At 39.5% G+C, this 26,898-nt stretch overlaps 1 protein-coding gene and 1 long non-coding RNA gene across 4 annotated transcripts in view; one reads left to right on the forward strand and one right to left on the reverse strand.

The window, feature by feature from the left end:
- The window catches only part of LOC105835246 (teneurin-a), a 461,026-nt gene that overhangs the window by 177,837 nt on the left and 256,291 nt on the right, over positions 1-26,898 (reverse strand).
- The window catches only part of LOC118644281, a 107,918-nt gene continuing 82,863 nt past the window's right edge, over positions 1,844-26,898 (forward strand). For all 3 annotated transcript variants that reach the window (XR_004962096.1, XR_004962098.1, XR_004962091.1), the window contains exon 1: positions 1,844-26,843. This is a non-coding gene — a long non-coding RNA (uncharacterized LOC118644281). The remainder of the gene's footprint in view (positions 26,844-26,898) is intronic.

The following is a 26,898-nucleotide window of genomic DNA, read 5'->3' on the forward strand; positions in this document are numbered from 1 at the left end:
AATTCCTCGTGTACCCATGGTAACCGGGTCGACTCCGATCTTTCGCCCATCAACAAGCCGTTTCGCATGCCAACCCGATCTGCGCGAACGTCAGCAACGCCGAAGTGACGGCGGCGGTAACTACAAAGTCGCGTGCGCACCACGTGGCATGCCTTAGGATCGGAAGCTGCATTTCTTCCACATGACCGATGTTCGAAGGGTATAGTTACGTTTCGTGGTAAAAGAACCAAGTGAAGCATACACTCGGATTACATGTATTTAAGCTTTAAATATTTCGTATGTTACATTTAAAACGTTATGTAAGCATATTATCGTTAAAGCATAATTATCGATTTAAAAAAATATATATAAAGAGTAATGAGTTGATCATTGATTAGTGAAATCGCTAACAACAAATATAAACTTTATGTCAATCTTACAATTAATATTGTAATAAATTATAATTAAGTTTTTTCAGTTCCTTCAATCGTATCTTAACAAATAAAACTAAATCTTTGAATAATGAACGCGACTCTTATAATGCGCGTATTAAAATTTCAAGTAATTACGGATAGACTCAGAATACGACGCGTATCCCGCTAGTTTGAGAAACAATTTTCTCTCATTAGAATAATTTCAGCAACGGTCAAACAAGGCATAAATCTTCTACCGTCGCCCCAGTCGGGGGAACGCGACTTGATGGAGCAATTATTTTGATATCGGGACCACTCTCGGCGTTTCTCTAGTCTTCTCCTTCTCGTTGCTTCGTAGAACCCCGCGGCGTTCTCTTCTGCAATCGTTGTCGCTGATGGCGACTGCTCGACTATTCCGCTCTTATTCCTGTCGTCGGCGCCAATTCTTCGTTAAATCGGACTTAATTACTTAAATCCCGTCGGGAAATGCTGATGGATCGGTTATAATTAAGAGGATTCTTGCCGGCCGACTTCCCTCTTCTCCCCTCCCCCCCCATCGTTCTTCAATCTTTCCTGTATCCACGGAAGTAGCCCTTTTCCGGCCGGGCCATAATCGAGGTTCTCAGCGATTTCTCGAATGCCTCCCGCCGGAATGTAACGGTTCAGAATGCAACGGAGCGAGGGCTGAAGCTTTTCACTTGGATTCTGTTTGTCCTCTGACTATAATTAATCCGATATTATTTTAATGACTAGTCTTCTCTGTGAGAGAGCGATAAAGACTTTTTCTCGTAATACGCATAATTATATCAAACATTATGTAATAAATTATCTAAAATAAAAATGAACCAAAGACAGTAATAACAAATCTTTGTAAAATTTGGTTATTTGTTTGTCTCATATTATCTTTATGTATTAATCTATATAATAGCATTCAGCGAGAAAAGAAGAAAAAAAGGAGAAAATCTATCTTAAAAAGACTCACAAAAGATTCAGAAAATTTATGCTATTTTTCTATTTTTCTATACTATTTATAATATGTGTATAGAATATTTCATAGAATTTTATTTTTATAAAACTATACCTTTAAAACATCTCTCTCTCTCTCTCTTGCTCTCTTTCCCTGCACATAAATGCATCATACGCAATTTTGAAAACTGAAATATTGTTATTATATGCAACGTAAGTCATTAATCACACGAAAATACAGCTACGTCTTATAAGTTAGCGGAACAAAATGAACAGAATCAATTGTTAATAATATTTATATTTGTTGCTAAAAAGTTGCAAAAGAAAAAAATTTGTTGCTTTGTTAGTTTTTTTTTAAATCAATGTTCCGTTAAAGGAAGATTAAGTTAGCGGAACAATATATAAAAAATAATAAAATTATACGTAATAATAATATGGAAATTTGTTGCTAATTTGTTGCTCGATAAATATTTAATTTATTGCTCCTAAAATTAATTTAAACAATAAATAAAAACAATAAACATGTAAAGACATAAGAATAAATTATAAAAAATTTGTTGCGCGTTTAAATTTGATACTGGAATATTGTCTGAATTTGTTGCTCTCAAAATATGCAAGTTTTACAACTTTTTAGTAACAAATGAGCAACAAATACAAATATTATTAACAATTGATTCTGCTCATTTTGTTCTGTTAACTTATAAGACGTTGATAAATCTCCTAATGTCTTTTTCGCTCTTCCTCTGTTCTCCGATTTCTTGCATCACATTTCTTCTTTCTTATAGTTCTAGTTGCATGTATCGTAACTGGTACGACAGTACTCTTTCTTCTTCAACTCCCTTCGCACGATAAGTTTTGTCTGTATTGAGCTGTTTTTACATCTTACACTGATATACGATGGTGAAAGCTTTATAAACTGATACAATTTTAACTATATAAATTGATCTTCTTTTGTCGCTATTTTTTGTTATATAATTAATAGGATATAACGCAAAACTGAATAAATTATTATTATATACAGTTAAAAGTACATGCAAATTTAAAGGTTATTGCACTAATACAGAAATTTTTAATGTATTTAATGTTTTATGTGAATCTCGTTTAACAATGAATCTCTTTTTGGTTATTTATCTTGTTTTCGAAAGTCATCTGAGAATAACCTTCTGTGAAGCGCTATTTGAAGAAGAAAGCCCGCGGAGCTTTGATCTTGCCCCTTGAGATCCTCAGAATTGTACGAGTAAATAAATATCCCGGTAATTCGATGCTAGCCCATTAGGAGAAAAACAAAAGAGTCTGAATGGGACGGAGAAATTTTCCGGCAGATAATTGAAATTGGAGACGCATTACGCTCTTTCGAGTACCTAGCCGAGAACATATTCCGTTTACCGTGCAAGTACAGACTGCGCAGTTCGCTAACTATACTTTTAAAGTTTCTAAATATAGCGGTAAGACAAAACAACAATCCATTGCTGCTCTCATCGTACTCAGTTTTATATTACTTATAATCCTGTGAAATATACCTTTCCATAAATTCGTTGCTTTTGTTTACCGTTTATGAAGCTTTCTGTTATCCCATCAAACAAACGTGAAATTTCCTTTTTTATGGTAGTGCCAACAGAGAAAATTGCGTAACTGCATCTTCTAATTGGACAGTGTTACGTAATACTAAGTAAACATCAGTATTTTAATAGATAATAAATACGAAATTTTAATAAATTATAAAATATTACTTTTTTTTATTTTTTGCATAGTTTTGGTAATGTCAGGTATTTAGATATATACGAACTTTAATCATTTTTGTTTATTATTGTAAAAAATTTATTAGAACAATATCAGGTAGATAACTACAAATCAGGCAGATTTATTAGTTCTATTTAATTTTTTAATTTAATTTTTATTTTTTTCTTTTCGGACTTCTATATTTTAAGCGATATTTTGTAGATTTGCATCAAATACGTAAATTATCAAATTCGTGCACGATGCGTAAACGTAAGACATGTACCTGACTTAATATGTGCTCAATTGCAGGTATCCGTACTGCATATACGGATACGCGAAATGTACCAAGTCGTAATTTGTAGATCGTTGCATCAGCATTTAAGCGACGTTTTCGGAAATTACGGCGGGATGTAGCTCGCGCAGGTGAGAAGGTTTTTGCATAAATTGTAATTAACATACCATCAATTATGATTATGACGGACACGCGTGTGGCAAGGCAAATTAATGTTTATGAGTAGCGAGCTTTATGGTCAAGAGTAATGCGAGGCGCGCAAGGTGCCAAACTGGAAATTAGATCGTAGCGCAAAGGATTTACGGTAGCCGGTAACATCAGATAACAACGGTAACACTTACTGTGAAATTAATGCTAAGCCAGCAATCTCTGTTGTAACGTAACGTGTATGAATATCACATGAAATATATTATACATAGATAGAATATGTGTACTTTATCAACTCTGACATATTTTACACATATAATTTTTAATTTACTTCTTGTAGATATAATTTTTAACATTTTGTAAAAACACAATTGCATTTGCAACTAATTACGTATCCCAGTATTCACAAGAATGACAAATGAGAGTCATTAGATTATGCAGTTACATGTTGAGAGTTTCGTATTAATTGCTGAACGTAATATCCATAAAACGGTTTAGTGCTTTTTAAAGAGAGAGTAATATTTTATATCATATACATGTTTTTGATGAATTAAAAATAGAGCTGCTTGTAAAAATTAACGATCGGGTCGATGGTTACCGGATGCTATCAGCTTAATGACCGACGCGTTACAGTCGATAAAGCCGACAGTCAGGAGACAGAGTTTATTACGTATTGACAATATTTTACAATAAAGAGGTAATATATACGGGGGATTTAGTTTATATTTGAAAGTTTCACCGTTATGGGGTAGCGCGCGGTAGTCATTCTTATAGAACGCAAAGTTAAACCCACATGGAGCTCATAGAGAGAACGGCGCCTCCACTCCTCGGCCCCCCCACACTAACGTGCTTTATAGTTCATCTACATTGGATACCATGGGGTGTTATTAGAACTTTTCAGTCGTATAAATCTGTGCTCGCGATGATACTACTTCCTACATGGATTCTCCAAGCTGTCATAATACATCCCTTAAAAACGTGCGCCAAATGACTCGCACGAATTAACAATGCTAATAGACATTCTTTACGTAAATGCCTATATCCATATTAATAAACTGTAAATTATTATATTGATTGCTTACTCTATTCTCAGATATCGGGAAATACCTAGGCAGGCACTACCCTTTTAGTTATAGGCTAGAAACGAGACCAAACGTAACTTAAAGAGAGAGAGAGAGAGAGAAACCTTTTAAATATTTTTTTGTTATTTAACACACGTACACGCACAAGCACACCTATACACACGAGAAAGAACAATAGAAATATAGAAGAGAATGGCTCTTTGTTCTAAATAATCATTTCTGAGAAAAGCTATTATAATGGCGCGTAGTAACCAAAGAGTTAAAAATACATCTTCGATAATATTAAAATTAAAAATAAATCGAGCTAATGGATCGGTGTGATCTTCCCCGCAGTGATTTTGAGATATCAATCCGTTGTAATTGTATTCGGTTTCCTTTCGGTAACAGCTGAGAAATCGTAATAAATCTCCGTCGTTGGTGAGATAATATTGCGAGAAGGTGAGATTCACGTCCGTAGCGCATATCCGGGAATTTGAGAGCGAATGGCAGGGATTACGGCGCGCGGCCACACGCTTTGAAACTTGGTGGTTTTAAGGTGCGCGCGCGGCGCAAGAGACGTGTCGGCCAAACGAATGGTCTTCCTGCTCGCGGAAGCATTTCATGCAAATTTGTCCCAGTGCGATGTCACTCGTACTTTCCAGTCTGCGCGGTAACCAGCGACCTACTTTCCGTTTTCGCGCCCCTCTCGAGAGACGCTCGTTCTTTGCGCATACAAAGCACACGGGGACTCCTCCTAACGTGTAGCCTGATAGAGCGCTACGCTTCGTTATACATACAAATAATTAAATATTAAATTATAAATAGTCATCGAGAAAAAGCGTACAACTTTAAAATAGGCGTTCGTGGAAAATGGAAATACGGCGCGGATTATAATTTCAATTGGATTTCAATTTATATACATTTTCGTATCTCATTTAATTACTGTTATGTAAAGTATGTGAATAAAACATGAAATTAACTGAAAAAACAGACAGTTCAATCTTTTAATTATACTCTCACTGATGTGTTCGCTATTTTCGTTTTCACTCTCGTTCCCATATTTCGCGTTTGTACTTTCGCGGCAGGCGTGCACGTGCACGACTTTTAAAACTTCGAGTTACTCCATTTAAACCACGCCACCTAAGAATAACTCGTGGTTTTTACGAGTGAGTTCTCGATCATTTTTTTCCACATGCATAGCGAAATGAAGCGCGGCAGGTGCGAAACGTCGCGAGGAGCGCACGTGCGCGTATCTGCTGCCGAAAATACTGTCGATCGTATCGCGTCGGGTCACGCGAACCCCCCCGGATTTTTATTAACACACCAATATGCTGCGACGCGCACCCTCTCGTCGCGCCCGTATTCTTTTTTTTTTTCTACCCACAGTCCACTAAGTGCGTGCGCGGCGATCTAAAATTAGGATGATACGTTTCCCACGTCCCTATCTGCCGGTCAATTATCACCCTCGTCGAGTGTCTCGATAAGGATTCTTCGGCTAATTGCGGGGAACAGGCGAAGTTAACGTGTCACTGTTATATAGCTAACGCTTTATTTCTCATGGCCCGAATTCACGCCTTTGTCGTACTTATACGCACGCGTGACCGCACCAACAAATGCTTGCCGTGCTTTGAGGTGTACACGCTTTATCGCTCGGAATTATCTATGACAAAGTTTCGGATATGTAACTGTTTAAAAACCGTATACTCAATTTTCACGCAGCCATCGTTCCATCGCATATAAATGACTGCAGAAAACAATTTGAATACCTCATTCATATGTGACACGCACGATATTACATTAGAATTTTCAGAGGGATAAATAAAGCCTTAAATTTAAAAAAATTATAGACAAAATTGTATTTTATACATTATCTTTTCAATTCTTAAAAAACTGAGCATAATGAATGCATAAGTCTCAATGTTCTGAATACAAATGGTAATGTCTCTTTCTCGTCAACATTACAATGTCTAATATTTTTAATTGTAAGTTAGCATCGAGTTACTCATAAGAATAGAAATGCATAAGCAAATCTTATAATCTGTTCTACATAGTTTCTCTAATAGTGTTTTTTAATGCTTATTTCTTAAACCGCATCGAACCGGCTACTTCAAAGTCAAATAAAAGAGTTTGGGGTGGTGTGTGGTCCCGACGATGGTGCTGTGCCTCCTTTACACATCTTCAGCACGCGCCGCCAAACTTTTTCTCAAATGTTAGCTAAGGGTTACGCGGTCCGCAGTCCGATTTCTTCGCACGACGCGACCACGTGGACGTGTATACGTGCTGCGATTTAGCAATTCGACATTTATCACTCAAAAGAATTAGAAAAGCAAGCGCTGCGGGAAATCTAACTGCGCCATCGTCTGCACAACTTTCGCTGTGTTGTCCACGTCTCGTGTAATTATTTTGCATGTTCGTATATACATATATAATTACGGAATTGTGTAGTAGAAGTAACAATAAAGGAATAAATGTAGATGTCATAGTCGATACAAGTTCTCACTTATCCTCCTTGTGATCCTTATTATCTTATACAAACTATCGATGTTGCCAATATCTAGAGGGTTGATCTCGGCTTGGCGAGTAATGAATGTTTATTAGGGCAGGATACGTTGACGGATCTCAGTAGACTCGAGACGGATCGATATGCGTTGGTCTAGACGTTCGTGCCTCGAAATAATTGGTTGACTCTGATCCTGCATTCTGTGTTCGTGAGAGGTAAACATTTGTGATTGCCTGCGCTTCAAATACGTCCACGTACCGACATAAATCAATAAAGCTGGTCAGTCATTTAAGATATTCTCGAATATTAATGTTTTAAATATGAATTATATATATAAATAATGGTTTTAAATATGAATCTTCTAACAAGTGAAAAAAATAACTTTAAGTCATTTTCCGATATATCTTTGTGCGAAATTTTATTGATATTATTTTGGCAGAATTCGTCTAAGAAATCTATTTGCTCAACAGATAAATTCCTTTAGTTTATGTGACTTTTCGTAAATGCCGATATATACAAGAACAATTGCATTTGCATACATCGGTATCTGGTGTTCGCAATTATGCACCACGTGGAAATAGAAGTAGCTAAAGTTTAACTAGCTTCGCAATGAAATGGTCTCGTTTTCTTCATCAACTGAAATTGCGGGGAATTAGCTTCTGGCCGCTGTCCAGATTACTTCTGTATTGTACTTCTCTATCTACCGCATCTTGTCTCATTTGATTTAAATGATGCGAATTTTGAAAATGGTGAGCTAGTGACAAGTAATCACAGATGATTTAAAATCTCTATAGTACTGATATCAATCTTAGATAAAAATTTTTATAATATTTTATTTTTTCTTTCCAAGATATTAATTTACGTAATGCAGCAAATTAGCATACTTAATTTCACTTTGAACGGGCAATATCATCGCTCTAATGGCGTAATTATCCCGTAATGCTTTAACCGGGGGACGGATAACGCATCGGCCGGAGTAGGCAAAATTACAACGAAATTGCAGTGAAAGAATTGATACGTAGCGCGTTAAATTTAGTTTCACGGTAGTGTCGGTGTGCATTACGACCAGCCGAATTTCTCGTATCTGACCAAATTCGAGTGACCAGGGGGATAAATTGTTGCACGCTTTTCGCAGAGCGGCTGCCGGAGAATTGTGCATTTGCGTCACGTAACCTGTTTTACGTTAGCGCTTTTGTTCCGCATGAATCTTATTAGCGCCAACCATTTTACAGGAAATTGAGTTAAACAGTTTTCTGCATTAAAGCTTTCGCTTTCCTTTCGGGTCGCTATTGGCCTACAGGAAGTCGTGCAGAAGATCGTGATTGGTGAGGGAGAGGGTTAGGATATTTCATTAATAAAGCAATAAAAAACGACATTTAAATGTCATATTCATTTCAATGTCAAAATATTTCAAAAAGGAAGCATGTGTATGTAACTCTTTGTTATCACCATTATTTGTTATGATTAGTTTATATATAAGAATGCACGCGTTATGTAATTCAATTACTGCACAGCAGAGTTCTGCTTTAAAATATAGAGGATAATAGTTGTTATGAAAACATTACATAACTGTATTGAAAAAAATAAATTGTAGTACAAATGTATTTTAGAAAATGCAAGTTAAAACTCACAAGTTTTTCAATGCAATATAATCATTAATTGTGGAAATTTTATGTGTTATTTTTTATATTTGATACGAAAGTGTCTAATGTGCAAATTATGATAAAATTATATAACGCTGAAACATACTTAACATGAAACATATTAAACATACGCAAATAATTTTGTTTGATTAAATATATCAATTTAATGTTCAATAAATGCAATGTCTGATAAGGTACTGAATATAACTACTTTATATAACAGGGTTCGTCGTGGATTAAGTTAGTTTGTACTACATCCCCAAAAAACAAGCGATGTAGTTACTGCCTAACGTAGTTATATTACAGTAACATGTTGTCTAAGTATATATAATGCAGAGGATAATTCCTATCATCTTCGTAAACCGCACGCACGTATTGATCGTAACGCAAATGTGTGTATATACAGGGTGGTCGGTAAACGTACTAATAGCGGAAATGTATTTTATTAAAATCTTTGTTTTTCTCCAAAAATATAAATAAAAGATTTAATTATTTAATATTCAAGAGACCAGTGGGCTACAATGAGTACAAAAATCTTAATCCTTTTTTGGAAAGTTTGTGTTACTCTGATTACAGTATGCCAACATTGGCAGATGTATGATAAATATATATTATTGGAAAGGGTTACGTTAAGAACTAACTATAAAAAATGCGCCATTTGAGTTAATTACAGTAATATTTTGTATTAGCAAAAATAAATTTAAAAAAGGACGTTAGCGTGCAATTATATAATGTACGAGTTTCAAAAAGAAATAAAAATAGTGAATGCTGTAAAAAACTTTAGAAATTTCCCAAATTTATCACAAATATTTTTCACGACCTCTATCATATTTCCTTTTCAAAACATGTAGATTATAATGAAATACAAATGTTCGTAGATATCTCAAATAGTACCAATTTTTTTTATTTTAGACAGCTCTTGGTATCCCTTTTTTTATATAATTCACCGTAGTATCTGCCAGTGTTGATACACTACAACCTCATAGCACTATCAAAAAGTGCTAAGATTTTTGTGCCCTGAACTGACGAATATAATATATATAAATAAATTAAATTTTAAAAGCATAAATTGATAAAAACTTTTCTTGCAATAAATTTTATACAAGTGAGCTTTAAAAAAAATTTGTAACGCTATATAAAAACGTTATTCGTTGAAAATTAAAACAGATACTTATATACAGAATCAGATATAATGATCGTTATTTAATTTTTGTTGATTACTACTTTTAATTCTACGTTTTATTTTATAGTACAGATTCGCAAAATTCATATAATAGGCGACAAATATGTGCAATATGATTTTTGTTTGCCAAGATGAATTCTGCTAACGTTGCACAACGAGCAACGGCATGGAAATGGAAGAGATCGAGCTTGAGAGAGGGATGCGAATTGAAAGACTCCACTTTAGCATCCCCGACCTCGTTCTTCCCATTACCAAACACTAGCAGTTTCGCTACAGTTATAGTTGCAGTGTGTGCGACTATGTGAAACGCGAAGACGGGGAGAAACGGGTTGGCGCGTTTTTATTTACGACCTCACCCAATGAAATAACGACTGCGAGAAGGGGTGTGCAATTGCCTTCTCATCTCGGCGACCCACATAAGCGCTCATTGGCTTTCTCTAAAAACGTTAATTGCTTAGTGTTAATAAAGGGTTGGTACTCCAACATTTCGTTCACTCCGTGATTGCGTTCTCATTTGAATTTGACTAGAAAAAAAAAGAAAAATTTTATCGTGTTTATGATCCGCGAGTTTTAAAGATGTATGTCACATCTTAATGTATTACATTTTCTTACGTTTTCAATGACCGTTTTTTTATTAGTTTAAAATTTAATTAATTTTTTATTTGCTCTTGAGTCTTATGTAAATTCGCGTTTTATAATGTTTTACATATATACTACTAATTAAACTGATAGAGGTCCGTGCAAAAATTGCTGATCCATTTACTCGTTTAATAGTTGTTTACTAAAATTGCAACAAAATGAAATTATTTTCGCTGCATAAGCCAATAAAAGCTAAATGTTTTATTGTTTTTCTCTTTGCAGTTAATTATAGAACCAAAATTTGGATATTCAAGACTTGATTTTTTTGTTGTTGATTATAAAAAGGAAAGGAAGTAGTAGTAGTGTAGTTTTTATATCTTTGTAATTTTTGGCTGGCATTTTAGAACCAAGAAACATCCTTAAATTGTAATACGGTTTTTCGCTCCGAAACAAGTCGAAGAAATCAATGAATAGTTATTTATCGTATGTTTACGCATTGTTCGTCAGGAAGATCGTGATATATCGCGTTATGAAGAGAGAATTTCGAACATGTACGTCATTCGTTGAGTTTGCCTGTAAGCACCGCTTTTTGGGCTAAACGTCGGAGTTGCCTTGTCCGAAACTTTTCGACCGTGTTGTGTCGCTTAGACAGGCAGTAGGGGCAGCGAATTATTCGACGCTCACCGACAGACTGCCATGGTTGTTTGCCGAAGTGAATGTAGAACGATCAATGTGAAGCTTCCTGTCCGCTGATGGCTGCATCGCTAGCCATTAATGTTCTCATCGACACTCAAACTGTTCTATTTTTTGTTGTTTTTGTCTCTAGTTTTTGTCTTTTATATAACTCATTTCGTATGTTTTTTTTGCAATTCTAAAATTTTTTTAATTTAGTAATATTCTTGTAGAAAAATATTAATTGTAAAAATTAACAAACAATTAATACAGTATTAGTAACTCATTTATTATATAAGTGACTTTTGTCAAATATAATTCCATTTTAGGTAAGAGATTTAACTCTTTTGTAGAATATTTACCTTTTTTGCTGTTTCATTCATTTGTTTTATCTTTGGTCTTTTAAATTTATTTAGATAAATAATCGGTCATATAATATTCGAATGTTATAATTACTTAATTATATTTATATTATAATTTGCAATAAATATTAATATTTTATAATAATTTCTTAAATACATGCTTTTATCTATTATTTTATTTTTTAAGGAAAAAAGTTAATAAAGAAACATGAGAGCGCACCTACGCTTGAAATTCTTGGTTGAAAAATTTAAGTGTATGTATAAAATTTATGTGTGTGTATAAGAAAGACCGCTCTCTTTTATATTTTTCCGTTCCTATAGATACACCCTACTGCAATAAGCAATAAGCGCGTCCGATCGATTTTCCTAAATTCAATTAGACGCGACATATTGCAGATGCGGATCGTCGACGCGGGTGGTCTATACCTCGATTTCATCTCGAGTCGCCTCGCGGCCGTGAAAACGTTTACACCATAAAAAACGCAGCAGAATCCCGTCTCCCTCCACGAGATTGCATTAATTCCACGCGCGACACGTAACCCTAGCAATAAAGTGGCGTAATTGCCGATGCGCCCATGCCCCTTTGGGCGCCGAGGAGGAGGAGGAAACCCCCGTCGGCATCGGGCGCGGAAAGTACGCGCGATGTATGCGGGGAAAAGGGGTCATCGACGTACAAATCCACCCCGACATATCCCACACGCAGGCAGACAGTAGGTCGACTTATGCGAGCCACGTGCACCATTCTAATTTGCTTACGAGCTACGGTCTTAAAGCACAATGCGCCACGGGCTCCGGGAATACGTGCGTCGGTCGGCCGTACGGACAATGCACAATGTGCCCTACACTTTCGCCCCCGCATTGTTTCTCGAGTTCGCGAGTCCAATGATATCGCCATAGTTTTGTCATCTACGTCCGCACGATTGCGGTCCATTCTGGCTAACGGAACTAATGTAAAGCGCACGAGAAAGGATGCGAATAACTTATTTAACGATCCAACTCGCGAGCGAATGGCAGTAAGTTTGCTTTAATCACCTGACTATATCACAAATTTGCGCCAGTTACTTAAGAAACTTTGTCGGCTTCCAGAAATGTCGGAAGACATCAATGACATATTGTCGAAAATGTGCGCTTGACTCTTTTTATTTATATCTAAAATCGTGCAGAAATATCAAAATCATTATATTAATCAGATGGAATGTATATTATAATAAAAAGAGTCTATAAAGAAATGAGCAATTAGTATTTAACTGCAATCTGTAAGACCAAATCGCCTAGGTCGAAATGTGGCCTCCGAGTTTTTGAGTTGAGAGTAGCACTAAAGGTTTTATTTCATTCTCTCATTTCGTCCGTAACGTATCTGGTCCAATTTAAATTCCAAGTAAGACCAGCGCGGAAAGCCCGAAGGACCTAATATAATTCTGAATACAAGGGGCACCCGGTACGCCTGGGATCTAACTTGCATACATTTGCCAAATAGGCACGTTAACGTTAAGAATAGCGTCTGCATGCCTTCCCGTAACAAAAAGAATGAATATATTTCTCGTCAAATATATTATGCTACGTTAAAAACCTTGTCACGTACGTAAATTAGCTGTCAGTTTATTTATATTATGGAAATATCTCTTATTTTAAATAATTAATTGTAATGAATCAGCTAATAAAAATATAATTAAAAGTAATTGAACAGATATACGTATAAACCATAATAATGCAATAACATATATGCCTTAGAGCAAAATGAAATTTTGTTTTGACTGGTAATTCCGCAATGTTACATATTGATCGGATCTGCAATGCAGATTACGATATTCAAGCATGTCAAGTGAGCTTTGCAGTTGTGTGTGCAGTTTTGGGAAATTATTATCTTTTTGATCCAAGTCATGTTTCTTAATCAAACCTGTATTAGAATTGTCTATCAAAATTATTCAATTTAGAGACAATCTTTAACATTTTAGAAAATTGCACGTGTAATAATCGATAGATTAGAAAAATCATAATTATAATGAACACGTGTGAAAGCTTGTAAATTATGCATTGTAAATTGAAGTATACGGTTGTTAACTAGTGAAATTTACTTTTGTTATGCAAAGTTAATTTGACACGGTCGTTGCATCGTTCTACGCAAGCAAGTTCCTCTTTATTCCGTACGTACCGACACGATCTATATCTTCTTGCGTGTAGTAGTGATGCATCGTTGCTGCTGGGTCGGCTTGCGGTAGCAATTGAATCACACGGGCGACAGTTTATAGCCGTACGATGATCATCATGACCAATACAGCGGTCACTTTACTCTGCTATTACTCACTTCCATCTCAAACAGTCGCGCAGGCAACCCATTCGCCACTTCCGGCACGGTATTGTTCCTACAAGTTCGGCCGTGCGCAGATTCGCGTAGATGTATGTGCACGCGTGCACACGCGTATAAGGCTTGATCCTTCGTGCGTGATGATACCCCTTCGAAAATGGCGGAATCCACGTGAACGCAAAACAAGGTCGATGTCCATAAGAGAAAGAGAGAGAGAGAGAGAGAGGGGATACGATGAACGTAACGCGATCGTCTGAGTGTGCACTCGACAAGAAAAAGCTCACCACTGTATGCGCGAATTCGAGCGCGGGCGTTCACCTCTCACATTTCGCGCCATGACTGCTGCGCGCGTGGCTACGAAGATTAACGCATAAAACTTGTCAGGTCGCAATTTCTATCTTCTATCTCCAAACGATCAGCGATAGATTTATGCAGAAAGAATCTCTGAATAATTCACAGCACACGATTCGTCAAGTCTTTCGTCTTATACGACGCGGATCCTGCGAGAGGCACGAGGGGGATGGTGATTTCTCGCACGATTGTGGCACCTGCTAATGTTTCGCCGAGACGTTGACCCGATTCAAGGTTATGACAGAGGAACAATTGGTCCAGAAGGTAGCGCCAACGGTCGTCACGACGGAAACGTCGATGCGTAACGATGCGATTCTCTCCCCGGGTAGTGGGAGTCTCACCCTTGACCGAACGCGTCTCACACACTGCACCTCCTCCGCCTACTCGTTTTTCTTTCCCTTTTTTTTTTACCGATCCAACGAGATCAACAACAATAAGAACACGGAGTAAAACGACAAGCCCGATAACATTGTGGCACAACGCTCCTCCGCAAGCCGATTCTGCGCAGTGTCGTTCGCACATTCGGAGAGGCCGACAGCAGCCACGCTACACGAAGAGAGGATGTCGGCGATCGTGGCGCCATCCGCGACGGGAGGGGCGTCGGTGGTTGGTGCGGGGGTGGCACACCGACTCTACCACCCCCGCGACATCCCATCCGCCGCCACCTCTGCTCTGTTCCCTCGCTCTCGTTCTGCTCTCGCTCTCGCACCATCGTATTCCCGCCGCTCCCGCAAACCCCATCGACCTACCGTCTTCCCTGCCGTCGTACCCGCGCGTCCCCCTTGCCGCTACCTTGCACCCTCCGTTCCCTCTCGCTATCCCGCTCGCTCTATCGTGGCAGCCACCACCGGCTGCGGTATCGATTGGCCCAGTTGTCCCTCGTCAGAGCACGGCAGTCGCTCCAACATCCGAACACGACCCACCACCGCCTTCTTCACCTTCATAGCCATCTTCACCTGCCGCCCCCTTTCCTATTTCCTGCACCACCTTCGCGTTCATCTCTTTTTCGACGCGCGGTGATACAAATTGCAAAAAGGTATTTCACGCTACTGTGATGCGGCAAGTTGGTAATGGGCAGATTTTTACGACTATCACTTCCGCCGTCGATCAGAGTGGCACATTCTTTTTTTTTTTGTCGCAAAGAAGGAACGATTGTATTCACGAAAAGAGACTTGATATGACGTGAACGGTAAAGAGCGATAGATTGGATTAACGGCCCATCGATTGTTTGGATAGCGGAAGGGATGTTTTTATGACGTCGCGGGAACGCGTAGTATTGATTAACTTCGTGTGGATGATCCCCGAAACTGATAAGAAAATAGGATTAAAAAGCTACTTCTTCGTAATCCTGTTATCATTAGGGAGGAGCTGCAAAAATTTATGTGATCAATCCAATATCTGGGTACTGGAATAATGTTATTCTTGCTTGCACCACGAACAGAAGGGAGAAAAATATGTCTATATATAGAATGCTACTGACATGTAGGATATCTGTAAGGCTCTTAATTAGCAAAAGATAGCTAAAATCTGAAGTTTTAATCTATAATTAAAACTGTCTCAAATTAGCCGATTAAAACAGGTAAAGCTCGGTTCAACCTGTACTTTCCGATATCGAGCGAACGGTAAGAAGGTAAACGAGGTACCATCACGGAAATACAGGCGAACAGGGCAATGTTCGTCGGCGGTCGTGAGTAGAGCGTGGCGGAAAACAGGGGCGAATATAAGCGACAAAGGAGTCGGGCATTATTATATGGCGAGGCTCTGAATGCATGACAATGCCAGGCTCTCTCTCTCTCTCTCTCTCTCTTTCTCATCTCCCTCGTCTCTGCACCCTCTTTGTCTCCCGGTCGCGCTCCCGGTTACTCCCGCGGGCACCGCTCAAGCACCGCTACGGGACTATCGTTTCACAATGCTACGCTAACAAGGTCAGCAATTAATGAATCGTTGGCAGTGCGTCGCCAGAAAAATACGCGCATCCAATGGGACCGGTGTATCATTAAGAAAGTAGTATGTCGGGGTATGCCGTTTCATGGATCGCCGCTTCGGATGTTCCGACATTAGCAATCAGCGGCCTTTGAAAGACTTTATGAGACTGAATACAGATACGAAAACTGTGCACGCAGCTCAAAGTTACTTCGTTTATTTCAGTATCTCTGAAAGAGAGATTACGTTGTAATTTGTGCGCGAGATAATTAGCATCCCGCAGTGGCACGAATTCTAATTAGAGTGTTGATCGCAAAAAAATAATTGGCACTGATATTTTATACACAAGATGTTGGAATCAACAAACGTGATTCCAACGAAATTGAAACAATCAGGTATCACTCTTGCGTTTTCATCGCGTAATTTTTGCGTTGGTGCACGTGAAAGGCAACCCGTCAGTAACTGAATATTCTTTTTATAGCCCGTTCATACATTGCTATTATCTGTTTCACGCCAGATGTATTTTTCGTGAAACAGTTTCACATTTTTGAGGCTGTAATCTACGAATAAAATTGTCAACGTTGATTCGTTAAAGCTCCGACTATATTACCCGATCATGAGCGGAATATAATATGAAAAAGACTTATGAACGAAGAGAATCTTTTTCGCAAAACGGTCATTTTGCAAATAACATAGAAAAAACTAATAATAATGTAACTCATGACTGGATATGCTCGATCTCGTTTGCAGATATAATGAGGTTGGACGATGCGTTGAATGTGTCTTACTTTTTTCAACTTCACCGCGTCGGGAAATTAAAAGAAACGGTAAACGTTCTCTCCCTGGACGAGATAGAAAGCTAGTAACCAACTATCGAGAAAATCGTAGAATTTTCCCTCAGGAGTGCCGCGTTCAAGAAAAGTATATACCTCGAGGGCTCTTACAACGCACTTTTATATAACGTAACGGCGAGCATCGGTGGGCGGTAAGGTCGAGTTTTAACCTTCCCAATCTTCAGATTGCTTAGCTGCTTTTAGTCGAAGCACTTTTTAGCCAATCACGCAGTAGCACTCCTTGTTACATTCACCGAGTTCTTCCAGTATTTACGGCGGATTGATCGAAAATTCTTCCTTATTTTTGCAGTAAGCAGTGATTTTTAAAATAAACCGCACACAAATGTGCGGACAAAATTTTGCAGTAAAAATTACTATGGTAAATATAGTAAGCGCGGACTATGGAAGAGATTATGAAAATGTTTACTATGTTTTTCATCAAATTACCGTAGTATTTACCATGATAAATTCTCTGAAATTTCTTTTTATGGTACGTAGCTATTATCGTATACAGTAATTTTTACTATGAAATTTTCTCCGTGTATAATTCATGATACAACTTATTCATAAAATTTTTCTTATATGTTATGGAGATTCAAGTATCACGCGACATATTATTTGGAACGTTATTGATCGTGTACAGACTGGTTGATTCTTCTGAAACATGTTGATTTCGTTGTATAGTCTAACGCGGATGGGCGATTCTGAAGATGTTTGAATGATGAATCCAATATCACCCTGGGTTGGGTCGCGGCAGAAGCGAAATACACCCCCGGGACAGAAACCGTTTCCCTAAAATAGACCAATGAGCCGTCCCTGTTCCACATACATCAGGGACTTTGGGGCCGCGGCATGTGTGCGCGCAGCGGAGCAATGCATCATACGTTACAGATTGGTTTTACGTAAAAGAACGCCTATATAATGGTGTGGATGTTTGATGCCGAAGAGGGAAATGGTTGGAAAATAACGAAAGTAAAGCGCCAGCTATCCATTGTCGCGCATTGTGTCCCATTCGCGCGATTTTTTATCGCTTCGCAGCTCCGCGTTTTCATGACCTAAAACCGGCCAGCCTAAAAACGACCGACGCGGAAACTTGAAATCCCGGTTTACATTTTTTGAAAAATGTTTGCTCCCGTGACCTGCTACAAAGCGTCGTTTTTCTCGCTAATTTTACGTAATACAACGCGCAACGAGAGAAATATGGATAATATTAATATAATAAAAACGCAAGTTAGACATTCTTTAAAATGAGAGGACATTAGCGTGGCATTAGCCGTGACTTTTAAATATGACGTTAAATAAGTGACACATACAGTGAATAGTGAATAGCGTGTCGTCGCTTCACCACAGCCGCGTTTCTTCGCGCGCTATAATGTTTGCAAAGATATGCGCCCTCGGAAAGCGACCCCCGTCGGCGGACGCCGGAGAGAAGTACACAGTCACTAATTACAAGGGACACGAAATTACATAACTTTCACGAGGTTGTATATTCTAATTTGGCGGATCGTTAAAGGTCGGTCGGTTTATGCATATTCATCAGACATTTTTTAACGACCATCCCCCTTCATCCCTTCCTACCCGGCCAAATCCAGAAGAAGCTACTTCGTATGTCGCACGCTCTAATGACCGTTTTGTAAATTAATGACGGGTGCGCAGCGTCATTTCACGGTTGATGGCGATATTACGGCCGGAGTATAATACGTCTACGCGGCACCTGCAATTAACGCGCGCGGCATTGTTGCACATCGATGGACGTAAATAAACGCGGTAGTATACATATGTAAACGTTTCTCGTTATGGCCTACTCGTGGAAGCTTGCGCACGTGTAATTGCCACCGTACACATCGTTCGTTAAACACAATTCAACGATGGCAAATTGTCTTCTCGGTTCCTTCTTTATATTTTCACGATTGCGATAATGAATTTTCCTCGTAGAGAGAAAGTATTCAACGGACAATTACATGGAAATGTATTCTTATCAAGATTACGGTTTCATTAATTTCGTTAAAATGGAGAAAAAAGTGCAGACATCTGAATACTTATTATCTCATAAACATTTTACAAGTATTGACTAAATTGCAAACTAAAAAATTGTACATCTTTTTAAAAGAAACAAGACTCTCCTTTCTCGTCTAAAACGTATCTTGTGAACTAAAGATTAAATGACATCAACATTTATATACATGGACATAACTACTATTTTCCTATCTACTGTTATGTATCCTATCGTGCCAGTCAATAGCTTTAATCGGACGGAGGATACCGTTTATCGCGTTATCGTGCCAGCACCGGTCGACCTAAACAGCGTTTCAACCTGCAATTTTCCGTGAATACACCATTGACCAGCGACCGCGCGAAAATACCCGGGTTATAAAATCCACGACAAGCAATCCGCTGGCTGAAGCTTTGCCGACAATCAAATTTTGCAGCGAGGATCACGACGAGTTGATAGGGTTGATTAAATCAACAGATCGAAACTTTAAGGCGGGCCGTGATCATTTAATTTCACCGAACCGGAAAGGTTCTCAGGTGGACCTAGTAGCGCTTGTAACACCGCCAGCGCTGTCGATAAAAAGTTCTTTCCAAAGGCAGACTGGAGGAAAGTGGGCAAAAGAGCAAAGAACGAGAACGCATCCACCGAATCACAAATGAGTTACAAGACTCGATTAAGCATCTTCTAGATGCATTATTAAGGGGCGGAAGAGCAAAGCAGGGAGTTAGAGGGAAAGAGAGAGAGAGAGAGAGAGAGGGAGAGGGAGGAGGCAAGAGTGTAGCTGAGTTAGCGAGAGGCAACTAATGGGTTGTAACTAGTGTGTGCAGCGGATTATATCTTCTCGGTCAAGCCGGTACAAGCCACTATACGTAGAAACCTCTAGTGGATGGGTGTGAGAAAGATGGAGAATACAACAAGAGATGATGAGAGTGGCGAGCCGTTAGATAGATAGATAGAGATGGAGAGAAATAGAGAAAGATAGAGGAGAAGGAGGGGGTGCGCAAATGGGGTGTGGGAGAGAAAGGGCGGGGAGAGAGGCTTAACTCGGGACTTTATGAATGCCCGACTGCAGCGGAGGAGTTCAGGTAAGATAAGGGCTTTCTACACCCTCTTCATCCCACCGCCTCAGGGCTACCGTGTCTATGCCTCTCTCTTCGTCTCGTCGAAAACGCTACATCACCACCAAATCCGGGCAACGGTTTCCCGGGCACGCAGCTACTCCCTCGCTTATACTCACGTTCCGATCGCTTAACGCCAGATTTCGCAACTTCTGCCATGAGACAGAAGCCTCATTAATATTCGAACGGCGATCTTTCATCGTACCGATGTTACTACGATCTCGATATAATGCGAAGTTCCGACATTATCGTCATCAAAAGCGGTCCTTCAAATGCACAACATGCTATCCGTTAATCGAGATCTTCTTCAACTAGACAAAGACTTGATTTCGATCTATTGGTTTAACTTTGTATTATGTTTATTATTAGCAAGTGTGAAACACTATGAAATTAAATTTCCGCTGGATCAGATAACTTTTGCACAATATAAATAGTTTCATATTTTTTAAATATGACAGAATTTATAATAAGAATTTATATATACATAAATTATATAAAATTTGTCATGAATATTTTAAATTTTAAATGGAAGTTAAGAGAACAAATTAATATAAATCATTTCCATATAAAATCTTCAATATAAGAATCTCTTGCGCCCGATTACACCTTGCTACCCATCGATGGAAAGGAGGTCACGATAAAAACGTGGATCGAAGTTTAGAAACTTAAAACGCATTGTAATATCGCGCGATTTGAATCAGTGCTACAGGCGACGAACTTAGCAGAGAACTGGCAGAATAGCTCATCGACCGCCCGATACGTCTCATTTCGCGCGAGAGTACCTATAACCTGGGCGATAGGTCAGCTCGCGAAGGAAAAGAGCGCGCGAATGCTTCTAGAGGAAAGGCAGGATTTCAATTTCATGGCGAGCAAGGAGCCCATTGGAGCCTTATTCCGGCGTATAAACATAAACGGCGCAAAACGATAAAAGTCGCTTGTGCCGTGTACGGAGCGCCGCGAGCATGAGGGAGAAACGGTCGGAAGGAGGTCGAAGAAGAGAGAAAGAGAGAGAGAGTGAGAGTGAGTGAGTGACTGAACAGGGTGGAAAAGGGGAGCGGCGTAGAAGAGTGTCAGCGGCCTGGCAGGTGTGAGGAAAAAGGAGTGCCCGCGTTAGAAGGAGCGAGAGTCACTGAGAGAAAGGGGATCCGTCGGGGTGGATTCGCGAGCGAAATATATTTCCCGAGCGGGACACGAATTACCGTGGAAACGAGAAAAATAATGAAACTCGTTCTGAAATCTGTTAAAGTGAATATTATTTAAATCTGCCGGCGTAACCGGGATATCGCGTGAACGATTACGCCTGCGACGAGAGAACACGTCGGTAGGCGACTAACTACCGTATGTTCTCTCTCTCTCTCTCTCTCTCTCTCTCTCTCTCTCTCTCTCTCTCTCTCTCTCTTTCTCTTTCTCTCGTCGTTAACATCGTTAGGTGTTCACACAGTGTGTTCTTCACGGCACCACGGCACTAGTGATAGCGGTGACGCTACGATACCAATATTACCGTTCTGCTATTGGCGTTCGTGAAAACCACTACCGCGTGAATACCGTTACCGTCGTGGACTCCAAACTCACCTCGTCGCGCCTCTGACTTCTAGCATCTAGCCGGCGGATAACCCCAAGCTTGTAGTATTATTTCTAGTATATGCGCGCGCGCGCGCGTGTGTTTTGCATTAATACACCGGTCGGCCACGTGTGTGCGTACCGCCGCCCACATATTCTGTCCTGTTTCCGCATGCCCGCTCCGCTCGCCTATCTGCGTTCATGCGATGGTCACCGTACAATCGGCGGCCATAAAAAGCGATAGCGGCCGACGGAATATCTGCAAAACCGCTCCCGAGGCTCCTGCTTGCTTTTATTCGCTCATCCCCGACGCCGCCGGCCGCTTTCCCGATGATCCGGTTATCTACGTGCCGCTCGTCCGATATCAGCCAAGTATAAATGTGTCATTAGGAGAACACGTCCGATATCAGTCGAGTATAAATGTATCATTAAGAGAACTCATGCGCGGCAATTCACGAGTATGTGTCGGCGATTGCGCTATTTGCGTTAGCCGCGATCGTGCGTCGCGCGGCCGGCAACCTGATCCGATGTATACCTATATCCGGACGGACAAGTGATATCTTACCACATTCAATGATCGGTTTGGCGGCCCAGATTATGCAAAATCGAATTTCTGTATATAGTCGCCTAGCGAAATAAGAGATGGGAATCTGACGCTCATTCGAAATATAATCGAACGAAATATAGATATCCCGTTTTTGTCGGAAAACCGCAGATTTTATCGCGAATAAAAAAAGAGTAGACCGACGTGAAATCATGAAACGAACAAGATAATGAGAAAGCTAATTTTTCTTTCTGCCATTTCTAGACCAAAAAGTGTACATGAATATCATTTATTCTTATCACTTATTATTATTATTATTATTATTCACGAGAGAGAACGTTATTTTTTTAGAAACGTTTTAATGCGATTAAAGATAGCACTGGGATAATTGTGTCCGAGTAGAAAAATCCTCATTAATTTTGCACGTTTCTATCATAAATTTAGTTCGAGTGTCACACATTAAATGTGAAAGAGCAAAAGTTCATGCTAAAACGACACTAAAGATTTTGCAGGAACGATGACGGGTTAAAAATACGTCGACGCTCATAACGATACTTCGGACATCGCTTGCGATATTATCTCTGGCACTCTCGGGAATTCCTTCTCGCCTCGGCGGGTGCCTTTTATGCCCGTAATATCGGGCGCGTGTTACGCGGTCCCGACGGCACCGTCGCAGATCGCCATTGGCCGATAACGATATTCTGTCAATGTTACGCGCGCATCGGGATGGGGGACCGAGGGTTGTCGTCATATGTGCGCTACGAAACAGAAGACAGAGAGAGACGGAGAAAGGGAGAGAGAGAAAGAGAGAGAGAGAGAGAGAGACAGAGATAGGGATAGATGGAGGGTAGGTCGAAATCTTGATCGCGTCACATCGTCGCTGCGTCGAAACGTCCGCTATACGACATGACAGTTATGCACCGGAGATGCCCGATGCCCTGTCATTACGCGGGGATAAATCTTTCGGTGGGGCCCGCGAGGCTTCCAGATGTTCGTCGAGATCGCGTCACGGTTGGACGACTGCGGTGTCGAGCATGAAACGCGACACGATGTCAAGCCGCGAGAGGAAGTGCGTTATCTGCGGACCGCTCTGCGCCGAATATCGGCTTGTTTGTGTTTATCCGCATACTCGACGTGTTGACGGTAATACAGGTGGAACGATCGGTTTGAACTAGGCGAAGTTTGCATTACCTAGGTTTACCCCGTATCCCGCTAGTGAACCGATTAGCCGCTGCGTTAGTAAGTCGACGCGATTGTCTGACCAAGTGTCGCTATACATTTTTCAAAACAGTTTAAAATCTTTTGAAGAAAGAGAGAGTTAAGAAGAAAGAAATAAGAAAGAAAAATATCAGGTAATGACAAAATAGGAAATCAAAAGGCCAAAAAAGTAAAAAGGAGCTAAATAACGCGTGCAAATCGTGTGATTGTGGTATCTAGTATATTAAAAAATTGATTTAAATATATTCATGAATTTTTGTCACGTATCTGCGTTTGATTATGTTCGTAATTTCATTGCAGAGTATTTAATATAATATATTGATATATCACTTAATCAACTTTCTGGACACGCGTCCAGATATTTCTTGAGTAATTTCTTTTCGTATAATACTCATTCCACGTAGCAGTACAAATCATTCTTAAAAAATATATATCTCTAGTATGAAATAATATTTGGCCGTCCTACGATGTGCGTGACGGTCGTACCGGCACGAAAAAAATCTAAGCTATGGCAAGACCATCCGGTAACACCAGTTACGATCCTAGCAGGCAATTTAGAATGGTGTGGACACGTCCGCCATAACCGTACCGGATGTGTCTGGACATATGGTATGCGCACGATTAAACTAGGGTGACCAGACCTTCCTCAGTCAATCCTGAGTAAGAGTTTTCTCATTTCCTGTCCCCTGTATATCGCTAATATTTTCGCAAAGAGCACCGTGACATGGGTAGACGGTAAATGACATCGTGTCGTAATCTTACTTTATAATCGATTTGTAAATTGTTTTTTAGTTTTTTCTCAATTACCCTACATACAATCTGCTATTCTAACATTTGTATTTCGATTGTTATTCTTATCCATTTTTTACCTATTTGTTACGTTTAATTAGAAATCTTAATTTTCAAGAGTTTTCCCTCAAGTCGGTCAATTAACCGACGTTAATTTATTACAATGAGTTTCTCCAGTTTATTTTAGAACAAATAGAGAGATAGGTACAAATAAAATCGAAGGAAATTTTGAGGTACTTATGTTCACGCCAAGGTGGTTTACCACGGAAGAATGAGCGGAAATGAAATTACTTTGCAAATATTCATTGAGAACACGCATTTCAAGACCCATTTTAAAATCTATTTTCCACCTCGTAACGCAAAATCCGACAAGTTACAAGCTTGTGCTTTCGGGTCAAATGCAGCCCGAGAAATCGCCGCCGCGCAGCGAAATTATATAACCGCCATTATTTCCTTCATTATTACAGTTTGCCGGTAAATGTCTGCTGCAAGTAGAGTTGTGCGTTATTATTACTCTTTAACAATATCAAAAGAAACAGTTTCGTCCAACAACCGTGATGTTTCTGTTTGTTCGTAAGCTATATAAAAAGTACGATGCACGAAACCAATTACGTAGAGTTGAGGTTTATTTGAAATGCCGTTCCACCTACTTCACACGTATCTTTAAGAGAACTTGGCCGATACACGTATTCCTTTTACAATTACATGGTGTGATTTGCTCATTTCACCATACAAAAGCCGCGCTCTTCTCGAAAAAGTAATTTACAAAAAAAAAAAAAAAAAAAGAGCACGATGAATTGGATAGCGGGCGAATTACCTTCGTAAATTCAAACATCGAGAGCTGTGGTGAACGAGAACAAGGGCGAAAACGAGTTTCTGTCCTCTCGCAACTGTTCTACAATTCCGCGCGAATGTCATCGTCGGCGTTGAAGGAACGGCGAATAGCCTAGGTGAAAGAATCGCGATTATTCGCATGTTCATTAAAACGCAAACGAATTCCATGCGTCCTCCGTGCCGGCCAACCCGAACAGTTCCGTCATTGTGTCTCCGTTTCTTTTTCTCTTTCTCTCTTCTTCGTTACACGTCGCACCGTATCGGACGAATTCCGTGTAAACGATTACGTGCCACTCTCGTGGAACCGGCGTTGGCGTAGCTTCTGTGTCGCCCGGCCGGACTCGCAAACCGACAGTTACGGTTGTTCTTTGCACCGCAATCGCTCGGTCTTGCGAAGGACCACCACCCCGGGTGTTGCAGCGACTTCTTTCCCCGCCCCTCGGCTTTTCCAGCCTCTCCTCGTTTGTCACACGCACCGCACGACGCCACAATATAACTTCGTTTCATTTGCAACCGCATCCATTAATACCGTCCGTTGGCGTGGCCTGTAACTCTTCCGTGCCGTGCAAGAAAATCGATGTCCATCGACTGTGCCGTCTCGCTGCCACGTTTTTTTCCTCCCCCGACCTCTAGTGAAACCGAGCGAATAAATTAGAATCTTGAATGGAACTCACGATCGGCAAGGAGAAATATGTACCTTTCAATCGGAACGTATATATTCGACATTTCTTATGTATATAAGCGATCGCACCTGCTAAATATATAATTTGTTTCTTTCGTCGCGTTGTAAATTTATTTTACATAACAATGAATCATTTTAGTTTCTATTTTTTACAGCATTATTTAGTGTCGTATTTAATGATTGTGACAAAAATGATGGTTTATATAATCTATTTCCTAATCTATACACACACACACACACACACACACACACATACACACATGCGCGTGCAAGTGTAGTAATTTAGAAATTTTTGTAATTCCGAGACAATACACCCCCTATTATGCGTGCGGTTGGAGATTTTGTCACGATTTTATGTCTGATCGACAGCGGTGTTCAAACGTTTTGTTTTCTGTTTCTGTCTCATGCACCTTCGCCTTCTTCAACGCCATTTATCACACCTATCGTACGGGACCGCGATAGAGCTTCGTTTCATTTGCAACCGCGTCCATTAATACCGCACACATTGTTTTCTGCCGTTTCTCGTGCGCACGCAAAAATCGATGTTTGCTGACCTCTCTCGCGCGGTGTACAATGGGTTATGCTTTAATGATGTAAAAATACGCGTAAAAATATGCTACACTTCCTTCTCTGTGTGTCAATGAGAAACTGCTTGACAGATTTCGAATCAATTTTTTTCCTCAGCAAAACTTTGATGAGAAACTATCATATGCCGCAACTTCTTAATTTTAAAGATTAAATATCTTGGCACACAAACAAACTTTAAATTAAATTTTTATAAAGTAAAATCCAGTTCCAATTAACCGAAAGATAAAATTGGTTTATGTTTTCACTGTTGAGAAACTCAATTTGTCAAAACTTTTAATATTTTACATTACATATTTCTTTATTGTTTACTATTCCATTTTGCGCTGCAAAATGTTGTCTTCAATTTTATTAAAAAGTAATTAGAAAAAAATTCATGTTTGATAAAGCTTATAATCAAACGAAGGGATTGTGTGCAGAACGGTTAATTACTCTTCTGTTATTATTTCAGAGCATCGTTTCGGGCTTCGAAAAAGTTGCGATGAGTAGGAGCATTACGCAATACGGTAATACAATTTGAAGATTAATGATCATCTTTGGGAGATTGCAAGAAAAAATACTTGATCATCCGCTGTCCACCGCATACTTCGTGGTAAGTAGCAAGTTACTATCTGATTATACAATCTCCTTAATGATAGAAGTGTTGC

The sequence above is a fragment of the Monomorium pharaonis genome, chromosome 1 (assembly GCF_013373865.1).
Source record: "Monomorium pharaonis isolate MP-MQ-018 chromosome 1, ASM1337386v2, whole genome shotgun sequence".
NCBI classification, from domain to species: domain Eukaryota; kingdom Metazoa; phylum Arthropoda; class Insecta; order Hymenoptera; family Formicidae; genus Monomorium; species Monomorium pharaonis.